This window comes from Piliocolobus tephrosceles, chromosome 7, assembly GCF_002776525.5.
Source record: "Piliocolobus tephrosceles isolate RC106 chromosome 7, ASM277652v3, whole genome shotgun sequence".
Taxonomy (NCBI): Eukaryota; Metazoa; Chordata; class Mammalia; order Primates; family Cercopithecidae; genus Piliocolobus; species Piliocolobus tephrosceles.
In genome coordinates, this window is record NC_045440.1 from 8,879,617 (window position 1) to 8,894,967 (window position 15,351).

Consider the following 15,351-nt stretch of genomic DNA (forward strand, 5'->3'; position numbering starts at 1 on the left):
TGACCAGACTGGCATGAAGCTGTTGAAACATTCATTTCAGCGAGCAAAGACTGGAAGCTAGAGACTGTGGTACACCCAAACTGCTACAGGGAAAAATATTTGCATAAGTTTCAGTTCTAACTTACAACACTCCCAAGAGAATTCTTAATGCCTTCATTAGAATGGAAGGAGCCTGAAACTCACCTAAAAAAACAACACTAGAGGCGAAAACTGCAGAAGAATCCCCTAATACCATATTAATTCCCCTGCAGGGCTTAAGAAGTCTGATGACAATGCTAAATCCCATACAAAATTGTCTTCACCAGGGGATGCCAGACTATAAACAAAGCATTGTCTTTCTCTAACTGCATTAATGAATCCCACATCGGAGCTGCCGCCCTTGGTAGAGGATTCCAGCTCCTGTTCTCCTCTGGCTTTGTCTTCCACAATCTTTCTCTGCATTGTTTTTCCATGGCCGCTGACAGTAGATTAATGTTGCTTCTCGAATTGAGGAAAATGTACCCACATCTATCTTCTGGTCATAGATTGATTTGCTATAAATCCTTTCTCCACAAGTGATGGGAGACTGTGGAGTCCAGGTGTAAATTTCCTCCCATCATTTGAACGTTGAAAACAACAGTACAAAGTTCTACATAAAATGTTGCAGAATACCATAAGGGCGCAGATTTTTATTTTATTTTTTATATATAAAAAGAGAATGTAGGATACTTCCAGCAAAATGTATTTTTTAAAGCTATTTTTGGAAAAGGATATAATCCAAGGTGTGGAATGTGTTAAATGCTTTCAAGAGCACAGTGCAAATGAGAGAACAAGAATCAGTGTTCCTCTGTGGGACCATCCTGTGCTCACCAAGAAACAATGCATATTCATCACTGTGTGCTTATACAGTATGAATTAGGCAAAGCACAAGGTGCGTGGGAAGCAGCAGCCTGCAGGCTGAGAGGTTCTGCCATTCCTACATGACTGTGAGTTATCTTTTCTTCTCATTTTGAAGTAGTACATATTAGAAAGAAAAATTTCCAAAAACCAAATCTGTCTCCATTTTATGATTTGATTAGAAGCAGGAGTCAGTAGGATTGGGAGTGTAAAACCAATTTCTATTAAAAACAGATCACTAAGGGAATTTGCTAGATTTTTCTCAACACACTACACACACACACACTTCACAACATATGCTTTAGTAGTAGGGAGGTGCAAAAATTATTGCGTTTTTTGCAATTACAGTGGCAAAATACAGAAGTACATTTGCATCAATCTAATACTTTGGTGCGTGGTACCAGTACAAATAGCACATTTAATCCAATAATATTTATTTAGGAACTACTGTCACATTTTTTAAATCTGGTAAATAAAAAACCAGATGCACAAATTGTGTGCTAGTGAGTTTGAAGAAGAGAGAAAAGCTATCCTTACAGGCATTGAGAGGGTAGAGGAGTGAGGCATTTCTTCTGACCAGGGAAGTGTGTTAATCAATGACAGTTTTAAGAAGGAGGTAATCTTTGAATTTGACCTTAAAAGCAAACCTGGTAATGCAGTAGATTTGAATGCTAATATGTGTAAGGGAGACAGAAATCTTTCCCTTTCCCACTGCAAGGTTCATACTGACATCCCACAACAAAAGACAGATCAATGAGAGAAAAACCCAAAAGCCCAACACATTTATTTAATCAAAATTTTATATGACATGGGAGCCTTTAGAAATGAAACCCAAAGACCCAGGGAAAGTTGTACATGTTTATGCTTTGGTTCAATGAAGAAAGGACAACCGTGAGGAAACAGGTTTGGACAAACTAGGGCGACTTTAGCAGGGCCTGTGTGTTCAGAGTTCCCCTGGCTTCTGGGTATAGGGCAGGACCCATCTGGAATGAGGGTATTTCAGGCAAGATTGGTCAGAAAATTCCTTTATGGCCTGCTTTTGGGGAGAAAGGCAAAGGAAGGTCAGACCTTGCTCCTGCATTTTCTTAATCTCTAACATGCCATATATTGGGGTACCATGTTCTCAAAGGGGCCCCCAGGTAGTTCTCATACTGGATTTTGTTATGTGGAATGCATGGGTCAATATCATTGTTACTGTTTTGCAGCGATTGGATAAATAAAAATTGTGTTTAGTAAAATGCGGGGCTGATCTTTGGTGGCCTCTGCCTGTAGGGGAGGAGAAGATAATTGTGGAAAATAAGGGGTGGAGAAAGATTGTGGAGAGCATTTTTACGGAAATGTTTTGCCGAGAAGCACTGATGAATTTACAAGAGGACACGTTGTAATAAATGTGTTTTAGGAATGCTGATTTGAAAGTACTGTGCTGCAACATGGCTGCGTTCTCGGAGCTGGGTGAGGCAGAGCCGTGAGGGGTCGGCTAGGCTCTTCTAGGCCAGGGGTCTTGAACAGCGATGTGGTGGCAGGAGTTAGGGGAAGGATGAGTTTGAGAAAAGTGGAGGCTGAGCTTCTCGATGTGGGGTCAGCAGTGGGAGGGGGCTTTGAGAACGTCTGTGAGGGTATCACCCATCATCAGTCTGTCTATTCTGCAAAGCAAGAACCTCTACCCATACCTTGTTCCAGTATTTCTGCACCAAATAGTCATCATTGTGTTGCTTCCTCTCCATAAAATATCTAATTACTCTCTTTACTGATATTTTGTTTTCTTTCTAGTTCTCTGCCTATCCCTTACTCTCTAAATCCTGGAACTCTTTATCTGTTACCATAATTTACTTCTGTTTTTGGAGAAACAATGCCTAATGTTTGGTATTTTTGAAAAAAATCCAACAATCTTAAATTATGTTTAATAAAACGAATGCATTGATAACACATACTAATTTTAATTCTTCTGTTCATTAAAGGTCTTTCAGAAGTAGTTCATTGGAGCATTCTCCCTGGATTCCTTCTCCCCAGATAAACTGTATTTGAGAAATATTTGTCATAACTCAGAGAAATGAATGATTTATTTCCTCTTTTTGTGCCCCGAAGTCACAACTTTTACTATATATACTAGGATGTTAAAATTGAACTATTTTGGTTTCTATTTCAGCTGAGAAATACAGACATGCAATATTTGTAAAGATGTAAGATTGCTTCTAACCTAGTCTCTCCTCCATGTTTCAGGTACAAAGGGTCAGGAAAGTGAAATCATGAGACTATTACTGATGTCAAAGGCAGATCCACCTCAAGAAGGAGATACTTAAGAAGCTCTCAGAGACAAATATGCCACTTCTGGAGCTGCTGAAGTCCGAGTCACGCCTGAGAAACACAGGTAAGTGACTGGCTTTCCTGCCACCAGCGTTGATGGCTCAGTAAAGATACGGCCACTAGAGTCAAAATTATGCTATGATTAACGTCCATCATGGGCTCCCATAATCATATTATTATTATGGGAGCCCACTCTGAACTCTCCTGAGTTTGTGGGGCAGCGAGAAGAGAGCAACAGGGAAGGTTGTGAGCAACAGAGACTGGGCACCTGCCACTATCAGCAGGATAGGAAAGAGCCTAAGTAAGGGGAAGGAAAGAACAGGGTCCGTCTTTGAGGGACTCAGCGGCACAGGGGCAGACTCCATGTGAGCTCTCCTTCCAGAGGTCATGATGGGGTAAAACCTGCAGATGTGAGGCAGGGAGGAAAAGCAAAGCCGTGAAAAATGGGGAGAGTGGGCGAAACGAGAGGGAAAACCTGCACCCTCCAAGGCTCGCTCCAACTGCACTCCTGAGAGTCAGGAATTGGGGTCATGATGAAGGGAGTTTAATAATCTGACATCTTCATGTAGAAAGCGCCCTGGACAAATAAAAGAGATTTATTTATTCCCTGGAAATGATGGGAGTCATTAAAGAACAGGCTTTCCCGGAACAATTTTAAAGAGGTAAGAAGAGACAAAAATCAAGTTTGATGATTTCATCCCTTGAATCTTGCTTGATTACAGTTGAAATTACTTAGTAATAATTTGGTAAGGTTTGTATTGTTAAATGTAATGCAATATGCTGCATAACATGTTTAAATTTGCTTTTCTATTAACTCATTATTTAAATATAAATGAATAAACTGAGACCAGCAAATTTGTACCCCAGGTTGTAAGATTCTCAGGGAGCCTCACTGGTAGCAACTGCCATCTGAGTTTAGCAGGAAGGTCTTCACTTACCTTGGCTCAGGTAAAAGGAGATCTGACTTTGAAGAAAAAGGCAGAAAATAATAGTGAAATGGATAATCTTATCTCCAGCAGTGTTTTTGTTTATTGAAGTCAGAAAAGCAGGTATAAATTCTATATTCTAGCTACAGAAAACGAGTACAGTGACTTTATACAGGTGTGTGCCACATGTATTTACTTTTCTTTCTGAGACAGGGTCTCACCCTGTTGCCCAGGATAGAGTGCAGTGGCGTGATTACAGCTCACTGTAGCCTGGAGCTCCTGGGCTCAAGCAATCCTCCTGCCTCAGCCCCCCCATTACAGGTGTGAGTCATTGCATCCAGCCTGTATTTGCTTTTTATTAGCTGACAAGCAAACTAAAATACAGGCCAAGATTATTTTGTTTAATTTTAGAAGAGTGGTGTATTCATGGAATTGTTTATAATTCAAGAGAAAATGCTAAGCTGTCATAATTTAAATGCATGTATCCAAATGTAAACGCATGTAAAATAAACATGTTTGTATTTGTCAGAAATTGTAAACACAGGTTTTAAAATCAAATGAGAAGAAATTGTGTTTCAAGAAACTAAGGTTGCACAGAGATTGTGGGGATTAGCACATCTGTGTTTGTTTCGTTGTGACAATTAATGGCAAATAGTTTCAGCGTAAATTTTCAAACTTTTGGCCTCTTCTTTTGGCAGATATTGTGAGATAAACTACGTGGGATATTACATGTTCACACGTGTAACACACTGACAAATGTATAGAAATATTAAGCAAGGGAAACACTATTCTATGTAAAACACTCTTTGATATGGTTTGGATCTGTGTTCTCACCCAAATCTCATTTTAAATGGTAATCCCCAAGTTTAGAGGTGGGGCCTGGTGGGAAGTGATTGGATCTTGTGGGCAGTTTCTAGTGGTTTAGCCCCATCTGACTAGTGTTGGTCTCATGATAGAGTTCTCAGGAAATCTGGTTGTTTAAAAGTGTGCCTTCTTCTCCTTCTGCCATGATTGTAAGTTTCTTGAGGCCTCCCCAGCCATGCTTCCTGTACAACCCGCAGAACCAGGAGCGAAGTAAACCTCTTTTCTTTATAAATTACCCAGTCTCGGGTATTACTTTATAGCAGTGTGAGACCGGACTAATATACTCCTTGAAAAGTAATTTGTGTGTTCCTTTGGGAAACTTTGTTTTTTGTTTTTAATCACGCTTTAAGATGTTTGTTCCTAGTCTTAACCTAAATCTCATTTTTCTTTTCTGTCCTTCAGTTCATTGTGAGACAGTGAACAATTGGTAAGTGTATGTTATATAACAGACTATTTATTTTGAAGTAATTATAAGCTAACTCCTGTTTTCCACTCAAATCTAAATAGCTCAATTTTTTTTCTTTTCCCCTAGTTCTCAGAATGTTTATTTTCCAACACTTTAATAAAATCACAGAAATAAATTATTTCCTGTTAGCCTAGGGCTTAACATTGTTTCCCTTAGGCCATAAAGGATTAAATATATGAATAAGCAAAAATGGTGTCTTTAACAGAGAAAGAAACACCGGCCTGTATTTTTCGACATAATTAAGTCAACCTACACTCTATTCCAGGTCTCCCACTATGCTCTCTCCAGTAGGGGGTAATTTCTAAGGATTCACAGCTCTTGTGGGTCTAAGGCTATATCTGGGGACCAGAGCAGCCAGCACAGATATTTTCCTGTACTTCGAACTCCACAAACTGACATGTTCCCTATTTATTAGCTAATAGTTACTTATCCTCTTCCCTATCTTTTAGGTCAACTTTTCAGATACCCTCCTATCAAAGTCTTAGAAATTGTACAGGAGTGCTAGCCAATGGCCCTGTGAGGGGCACTGTGTGCGTGTTTTGTGTAAATGTAAATCAAACTTGCTCTCTGTTCAGTATCATCTACTTTGCAGCATGCCATGATAAAGCTAAGATTTGGAAAGCTAAAATTCTACAAAAATATTTGTATACAAAATGAAAAGGATATAGTAAGTTTCATTAAATCTAGTTTCACAGACTCTACCAGAATTTTCACTGTAGCAGAAGTCAAATTTAGTAGAATTTTCTGGTTTGTATGCACATAAAGACAATAGCTAGAATAAAGTTTGGTTGGACTTCATGAAGGGAAAAGAAATTGTGGAGAAAGGTTGAATAGATATTTTGTAATTAGGACTGTATGTAGTTCATTTTACTGGTTTGTATACCAAAAAATTATAATAACAGTAGGAGTTCACCAAAACCTATTACATTGGATAACAGTAGCTATCTTCAGGTTTTCTTTTTTATGTAACTGGCCTCATCTCTTAAGCAATATGATGAAATGACTGTTCTCTGTCCTGGCCCCACTGGGAGTGCAAGATCATGGTGCCCCTGCTCGTTGGATTTGAGCTGTGCAAACCTGTCTGGTTTTAGTTTCATGGTCCTTTTTATTCAGTCCTCATCATGCATTCTGTAAATTGTTTAGAAAGTTTTAAGCAATTTATTTCTGTGAAAACCTTTTCTATCTGTTATGCAAAATACTCTCTGTCACTGTGAATTCTTGGAGCTTCTTCTTCGGAACCACAGCAGGCTGTCCTAGAGTTTTCTGTCAGTTTCTGCATTTGGAAAAGCCTCTGATATTTTGACCCAAGAAACTGAAAATGCAATCATGACCCATGCAAAACCGTAACACATGCTCAGAATTAAGCAATAGAGAGCTTAAATCAAGCACTGCATGTTCTCACTTATAAGTAGGAGCTGAGCAATGAGAACATATGGACACAGGGAGGGTAACAACACCCACTGGGGCCTGTCTGGGGATGAGGTGGGGGAAGGGAGAGCATCAGGAAAAATAGCTAATGCATGCTGGACGTAATACGTAGATGATAGGTTGATAGGTGCAGCAAACCACCATGACACACCTTTACCTATGTAACAAACCTGCACTTCCCGCACATGTACCTCAGAATTGAAATTTAAATTAATTAAAAAAATAGAAACTCTAAAAAAAAAAAAACCATGTTATGCCCAATATATTAGCCTATTTTCAACCCACTGATAAAGACATACCTGAGACTGGGCAATTTACAAAAGGAAGAGGTTTATTTGGATATAGAGTTCCACATGCCTGGGGAACCTCACAATAGTGGCAGAAGGCAAGGAGGAGCAAGTCACATCTTACATAGATGGCAGCAGGCAAAGAGAGAGAGTGAGAGCCAAGCAAACAGGTTTCCCCTTACAAAACCAACAGATCTCATGAGAGTTATTCACTACCATGAGGACAGTATGGGGGTAAACTGGCCCCGTGATTCAGTTATCTCCCACCAGGACCCTCTCACAACACGTGGGAATTATGGGAGTACGATTCAAGATGAGATTTGGGTGGGGACACAGCCAAACCATATCACCCAATGTTCTTCACACCAGTGGGGCAGAAAGCATTTGTGGCTATTGGCACCCGAGGCAGTCCCTCAGCAGGTTCCATTTCCCACATGGTATATTAATCTGCAAAGCACAGGCGGCAGGAGTGGACATCCCTGTGAATACTGTCGCCTTTCTCTTGTCTTTGCAAGTGCACACGAATCTCCATTCTTACGTTAGAACTTGAAATCTGATCCTTAAAATTTAGTGTGGTAACTAGTAAGTTTAAATTACAAATGAGCTACTCACTTCAGTCACTTAAACCCACCATTGGGCAATCTCGGTGCATCATGAGTCTGGGCTGAGATTTACTGGATATTACATTTGATGTATACTAGGCATTCCTCCGAATATTATATACTCACTACCACTTAATCTTCAAAAATACTTACAGCCGATACCATTATTATCTCTATTGCCTCATAGGGTTGTTGTGGGAGTTAACTGAGATTACATTTGCAAAACAGCACAGGTGAACACTCTATAAGTGTTTGGCTTTGTTACAATATTAGTAGTAGTAGTGCCAGTAATTTTTTTAAAGAGTAAGATCTATTTACAGAAGTTCGAAACTATCTTTAAATGACCGACTGAGAAGTATTTTGAAAAGGTGGAGAAGCCAGGGATAAGCACAGTGTTTGGTTATTAAACATCCTGGGGAGACATCTGAGCAACAAAATGAAACATCGTTGGACGGCCGTGCCTAAGACAACATGGACATGCGGATTGTAAATATTTTGGTTAAATTTTTCTAGTACCAGCTGTATGACTTTAGACCACAACTCTCTAGGGTAACTCTATCAACAGCATTATTTTATGAATCTGGAAACTAAAATTCAGAGGGGTGGGATGGAGCTAGAATCTTCACCTCATCACGTCTGATGCATGCATCTTCGATATCTAGAATAATATTAGAATTATATGTATACTCAAGGAAATCCTTAAAATTCAGACTTTCCATTTTAAGAAGTAAAGAAATATATTGACAGCATTTCTAAAAGTAGCAGTGGTTGTGACGGACGATTTATTATGCCAAGCAAACAGAAAATATACTTGGATTTCATGTATATTCTTTCCCCCATAATTCAATGCATACTCACTTTTATTAGTTTGCTGGGGCTGCTGTAACAAATTACCACAAAGTGGGTATTTTAAAACAACAGAAATTTATTCCTTCGCATTTCAGGGAGGCCAGAAGTCTGAAATCAAGTTGTCAGCAGGATTGGTTCCTTCTGGAAGCCCCGAAGCAGCACCTGCTCAAGCGTGTGTCCCAGCCTCTGGGGGAAATCCTGGCTGTTCCCTGGCTGTTAGAGGCATACCCCATGACCTCTGCCTCCATCCTTACACCACCTTCAGTGTGACTCACGTCTCCCTTTTCTTTGCTTATAGGACATCAGTCGTTGGATTTAGCTGTCCATCCTAAATCCAAGTTATCTCTTCTCAAGGGTCCTTAACATAATTACGTCTGGAAATACTGTTTCCAAATAAGGTTACCTTCCATGCTTCCAGCTGGACATGAATTTTGGGCAGATACCTTTTTTTTTTTTTTGATGCGCAGTTTTGCTCCTATTGCCCAAGCTGGAGTTCAATGGCGCGATCTTGGCTCACTGCAACCTCCACCTCCCAGGTTCAAGTGATTCTCCTGTCTCAGCCTCTTGAGTAGCTGGGATTACAGGAGTCTGCCACCATGCCCGGCTGACTTTTGTATTTTTAGTAGAGACAGGGTTTCACCGTGTTAGCCAGACTGGTCTCGAACTCCTGACTTCGTGGTCTGCCTGCCTTGGCCTCCCAAAGTGCAGGGATTACAGGCATGAGCCACCGTGCCAGGCCTGGGCAGATACCATTTAATCCATTATATCAGTCATCGCTTCTTCAAGAAATGAGACAAATTGCTTTCCTGTTTTCTATCTGAGTCATTACATGAAGCAAATTATTATATATGTTCTATGGAATTGTAAAAGCTTAATATACGTTTTCATGGTTTTTCAATCTGTGAACGCATGTTATTTTCACAATTTTAATTATAAAGTGTAGAATATTATGTAGTGAATAACCATATTTTCATCACACAGATTAGACAGTTTCCAACATTTTTTTCTCAGATTTCTTTCTTAGTATAAGGTGAATAAAACATCACAATACAACTAGAGGCTGATTGCACCTACATACCTCTGTTTGATCTGACAGCTGGGACATGTCATTCTCATGTTTATGTCCACAATCTTGTACTCCAGGTTTGTTTTGTATGTGAACATTGGTGTTTTATTTCTACACTAATGGCCTCATGGTGTATGTAGAATTTTGTACTTTGCTATATTCAACATGATGATTTTGTGATTTCTACAAACTGAAATTATGTATGCTAATTTATTTATTGAAACGGTTCCAAAATACTAAACGTTGTGAATGAATCACAATTTAGTTATCCATTTTGTCAATCTGGTGAAATATTAGGGTTTTCTGGTGACTAAACCAAATGCTACCACAAACATCACTGTTCAGGACTCCATGTCAGTGTGTCACTTAGGACTCATACCTGAAAATAGAAATCTGTGCATTGACAGTGTACATATTCAAATCTTTAAATACTGCCAAGTTGATTTCCAAAGACTTTGTAACAGGTTACATTCTATTAATAGTTTCTAAAAACAGTCTCTCCTCACATGATTGCCAGCATTTAGTATTTTCAGGGAAAATTTATATTCTGCCCATTTGTTGGGTCTAAAATGATGTGTCATTGACATTTTGATTTACATTTTTCTGACTCCTAAGGAGATTCTTATCTTTTTACATAATTCATTGCATATCATTTTGCTGAATGGTAAGATATGTTCTCATGCAATTCTATTGAAATTTATATGTGACAGACTGGATTAAGAAAATGTGGCACATATACACCATGGAATATTATGCAGCCATAAAAAAAGGATGAGTTTGTGTCCTTTGTAGGGACATGGATGCAGCTGGAAACCATCATTCTCAGCAAACTATCACAAGAACAGAAAACCAAACACCGCATGTTCTCACTCGTAGGTGGGAACTGAACAATGACATCACTTGGACTCGGGAAGGGGAACATCACACATCAGGGCCTATCATGGGGGGTAGGGGGGAGGGATTGCATTGGGAGTTATACCTGATATAAATGACGAATTGATGGGTGCTGACGAGTTGATGCGTGCAGCACACCAACATGGCACAGATATACATATGTAACAAACCTGCACGTTATGCACATGTACCCTAGAACTTAAAGTATAACAATAAAAATAAATAAATAAATAAATAAATAAAAAAGAAATTTATAAAATCCTGTAACTGTTGTCTGAATTACTTTTTTTTTTTTTTTTTTTTTGAGACTGAGTCTCACCCTGTCACCCAGGCTGGAGTGCAATGGCGCGATCTCAGCTCATTGCAACCTCTGTCTCTCAGGTTCAAGTGATTCCCCTGCCTCAGCCTCCTGAGTAGCTGGGACCACAGGTGTCCGCCACCATGCCCAGTTAAGTTTTGTATTTTTAGTAGAGATGGGGTTTTGCCATGTTGGCCAGACTGGTCTCAAAATCCTGGCCTCAAGCAATCCACCTACCTCGGCCTCCTGAAGTGCTGGGATTACAGGTGTGAGCCCCCGCGCCCGGCCCTCGGCCTCCCGAAGTGCTGGGGTTACAGGTGTGAGCCCCAGCGGCCGGCCCAACTTACTTTTGGTGTTCCTTCCTACCGATGTTGTAAATCAGTAGAGTTAAATTTATCCATTTTTCCTTAAACTTTAAATTGTATCTTATTTAAAATAATCCATCTATATCAAAGCTTTTAAATGTTTCTATATTTTCAAAAAAAATCTAAGTTATACTATTTCTATGTATTTGTAATCACCTTCTTACAGTTTTTTTGTGTACTGTGTAAAATAAAAACCCAATTTTATCTTTCAATTTTTTTGAAGAGTTAGTGATTCATCTCAGCAGAGTCACAAACTATTCCATCTTTTCTAGATGTAATAAGAAATATAAATGGGTCTGTTCTTGTATTGTTTTATTGTTTTTTGCATATATTTCTTTCATTAAATTTTACTAATTCCTAAAACTTTTCATTAATAATTTCATTTTTCTTAGTGTACAGTCTCTATCCTTATTCTTCATTTTCAAGTTAGTACCAAATATTCTTGGTCATTTATGCTTCCTTGTGAAGATTAACTATTAATTTTATTGTTATGTCCCTGAAAAATAATCAGTTGTACTTTCAAACAGAATTGCTTGGAATGTTTGAATTAATTTGAGGAGCATTTATTATATTTTCTTTTTCTTTTCTAGATGCAGGAGAAGTCCCCTAATATATTCAGAATTGATGCTAATCCCCCATAAAATACATAGTTTCCAACATAAAAGTCATGTATATCTTTTGTGAGAATTTTCTTAGGTGGTTCTGAGTTTATTGTGAATGGAGTCTTTGTTTTGATAACCACCAATTTAAACTGGCTTTTTATGGAGGGTAGAGACACTATTGTTTTTGCACTCTTATCCAATTTTACTGAACTCCCAATTAAAATTTAATAATTAGTCTGAACAAATTCTCTTGGATGTCCTGTGTAGTCAGTCAGTCATTGAGCAGGCTCACATGCTTCTGCAGGAGGACGGCTTCCCCGGGGGACAGTGAGCAGACAGCGGGAAGAACAATAATCTGGAAAGAAGGAATATTTGTAATGTGCAGGGTTGCTCGGAAGGCAGTGATCTTACATGTTTCTTCAACAACAGTTCCAAATGTTGTGAGACACCTTTCCACGGGTCTCTTGCATTTCTGCCAACACGGCATGCAGACGCAAGGGCAGCTTTGGTCTGGAATATCTTCCAAAGGATGTTTGTATAGTGATTTACCTTAAAAGACAGAAGACATGTGGTCATGCCCAGGCCAGAGGGCTGACTTGTCTACTGACTACTGTGTAACACAGATAATCTATGCATCTGGAACAAATGTCAGGACAGTTCTGCTTGCACCGCGTTAAGTGTGGGGGCTTCTAAGCTTGCAATTCTCTGTATCTTTAATCAACTTCTTACAGTTTTTTGTGTACTGTGTAAATTAAAATCCCAATTTTACCTTTTTATTTTTTTTGAAAAGTTAGTGATTCACCTTAGCAGAGTCACAAAATATTCCATCTTTTCTAAATGTAGAAAGAAATATAAATGGGTCTGTTATTATATTGTTTTATTTGCATTTTTGCATAGATTAATGCCTTTGCATTAAATTTTATTAATTCCTAAAACTTATTAATAATTTCATTTTTCTTAATGCACAATCTCTGGCCTTATTCTTCAGCAGTGATGCAAACCCACTTCACGTGCAGCACCCAACTGCACTGCACCACACAACGCTGTGACATTGCAAACATGAAGCTGATGCTGATTGCTCAATGGTGCGGAATGGCTGCCCAGGAGCCTCCAGCACCATGGAACTGGTAGGCTAACTCATCAACTTGTGCGCATGGTAAAATCTCAGGTCCTTCAGAGTTCTTGAGAAGAACCCGCCCCCGCCCCGCCGGGAGCTGTAGAACTATATAGATAGAACCCGGACCACCTAAAGTTATTTTTCTGGTGAGTAAAATATAGTTAAAGTATTGAACGACTTAGTCATGGCAACTCCAAGGAACATTGACATTCTGTTTGCCAGTGTGTGTAATCAGAGATGAAAACAAAATAGAATGACCAATTTAGGGGACTTCCAATGGTTTCCTCGTCATTACTAGTCATGATTGATGCTTTCTAGTCCTGATTGCTTTTCAAGCTGTAGATTATTGCTGGAAGTAAAGCTACTTTGCTGGAAGGTGTTTAGCTATTTGAACTACCTGGTGGTGTTGTTGACTATTTAAAATAAGTGTTTCTTAGTATCGGTGACCCGTTTTGAGCTACAGACAGAGATTCTCTTTATACCAGGAAACTCTCTTTGTTATTTCTATGATGTTTTGTAAAATTTTCTTTAGGAATAAAACTGACCCAGATTCTAGACTGTTCTTTCTCCTGTTTATGGGCTGTGTTCTAATCAGTATCCTTTGCTTTTTATTCTAGACTTGCATCTCATGCTTGTAATCACCAGAACTTTTATACTTTGCTAAATTGGTGGCTTTGCTTGTTAGTCCTTCTTACGCTGATTTCAATACCATTACTTGTAATTTTGATTTCTTACCAAGCTCTGTTTTTAATTTTGCTGAATCTTACTCAGTTAAGTCCTTTTATCTCAGCCCACTGACATTTTTCTTATTCACAAATTCATGTTTTCTTGAACGTTACTGAAAATACAATATAGAAACTTTCTATAGTTTTTAAAAAATTTCCTCAACGGTAAATCTATTTTTTTTACACAAAGGCATAAAAACAATACAATTGACTCTGGGGACTTGGGGACAAGAATGGGAAGGAGGTGCGGGATCAAAGACTACACTTAGGGTGCAGTGTATACTGCTCGAGTGATGGGTGCACCAAAATCTCACAAACCACCACTAAAGAGCTAACTCGTAACCAAATACCATCTGCACCCCAATACCTTATGGAAAAGTAAAATAGAAAATAAAAAATTTTGAAAAGAAATAAATAAAATAAAGTAAAAATATAGCAGGGTTCATATTCTTTTTTCTTCATACTGTAGACTCTTTTCTTTCTTTTTTTTTTTTTTAATTATACTTTAAGTTCTAGGGTACATGTGCATAACGTGCAGGTTTGACTCTTTTCATCATTCCGACGTTGGGAGCTTTTGTCACAGCTTTGAACAAAAGAATACAATAAAAGCCAAGTATTTTTCAAAATCTATGGTGGTCGACTTATTCTTTGATCTCCTCTCTGCACAAGCTGTTAAGAAGAAACCTCGCTTTTACATTTTAATCTGGTATTGATGGATGTAAAGTTACATTACCAATTCAGTGATCCAAAACTTATTCAAGGGCACATGGGCACTCTTGGAATAATGACCCTTTTTATCTCTCATCCACGGGCCAGAAATCGGTTTCCAACATGGAGATTTCATGTTTATTTTAGATTTTGCAGTAAACACCTCCTAGATGTTCTGATTTTGCTTCTCTGCCTACTGCTTTGTGGAGTATCTTTTCCACCCAGTGAGCTCTGACCCTGTCCCGGTGTAGGATTCTGATCACCAGGCGGGGTTCTCACCCAGTGAGCTCTGACCCTGTCCTGGTGTAGGACTCTGATATCACACCAGGCGGGGTTCTCATCCAGTGACTCCACAAATTAGTATGATGACCCAGGAACAAGGGACTTGCACAGAGTCTGCTCTTCAGCGACCTCCTTGTCTTGTTTGCATTCTCACCCTCACCTCTCCAAGTTCAGGGCTCTTAACGTGGTCCTGTGGCACTTCCCACACATTCTTCATGAATGTGTGTCTTTCTCGGGGTGGGGGGCTCGGGAGAAGGTGGTTGAGGCTGAGAGTAGCCTGGTCCTGCCATCACTATGCATGGAAAGTTGTGACTATGTTCCAGCTTCTGACAAAGGAGACTCACTGCCCTTTTCCCAGCCTTAGTGCCAATGGTCTCACTTGCATTGTCTTCGTTTCCCCTATGTGATTCTTAGAATTTTTTTTTTTTTTTTTTTGAGATGCAGTCTCACTCTGTTGCCCAGGCTGGAGTGCAGTGGCATGATCTTGGCTCATTGCAACTTCCGCATCCGGGGTTCAAGCGATTTTCCTGCCTCAGCCTCCCAAGTAGCTGCTATTACAGATGCGCACCACCACGCCCAGCTAATTTTTGTATTTTTAGTAGAGACAGGGTTTTGCCATGTTGGCCAGGCTGTTCTCAAACTCCTGACCTCGTGATCCACCCGCTTCAGCCTCCCAAAGTGCTGTGTGAGCC

The 15,351-nt window shown here is 39.3% G+C and overlaps 1 long non-coding RNA gene across 1 annotated transcript in view; it reads left to right on the forward strand.

Moving 5' to 3' along the window:
- LOC111547365 overlaps positions 1-12,954 on the forward strand; it is a 56,793-nt gene extending 43,839 nt beyond the window's left edge. The window contains exons 2-4 of the long non-coding RNA XR_002733112.2: positions 3,097-3,244; positions 11,816-11,894; positions 12,816-12,954. This is a non-coding gene — a long non-coding RNA (uncharacterized LOC111547365). The remainder of the gene's footprint in view (positions 1-3,096; positions 3,245-11,815; positions 11,895-12,815) is intronic.
- The last annotated feature ends 2,397 nt before the right edge of the window (positions 12,955-15,351 follow it).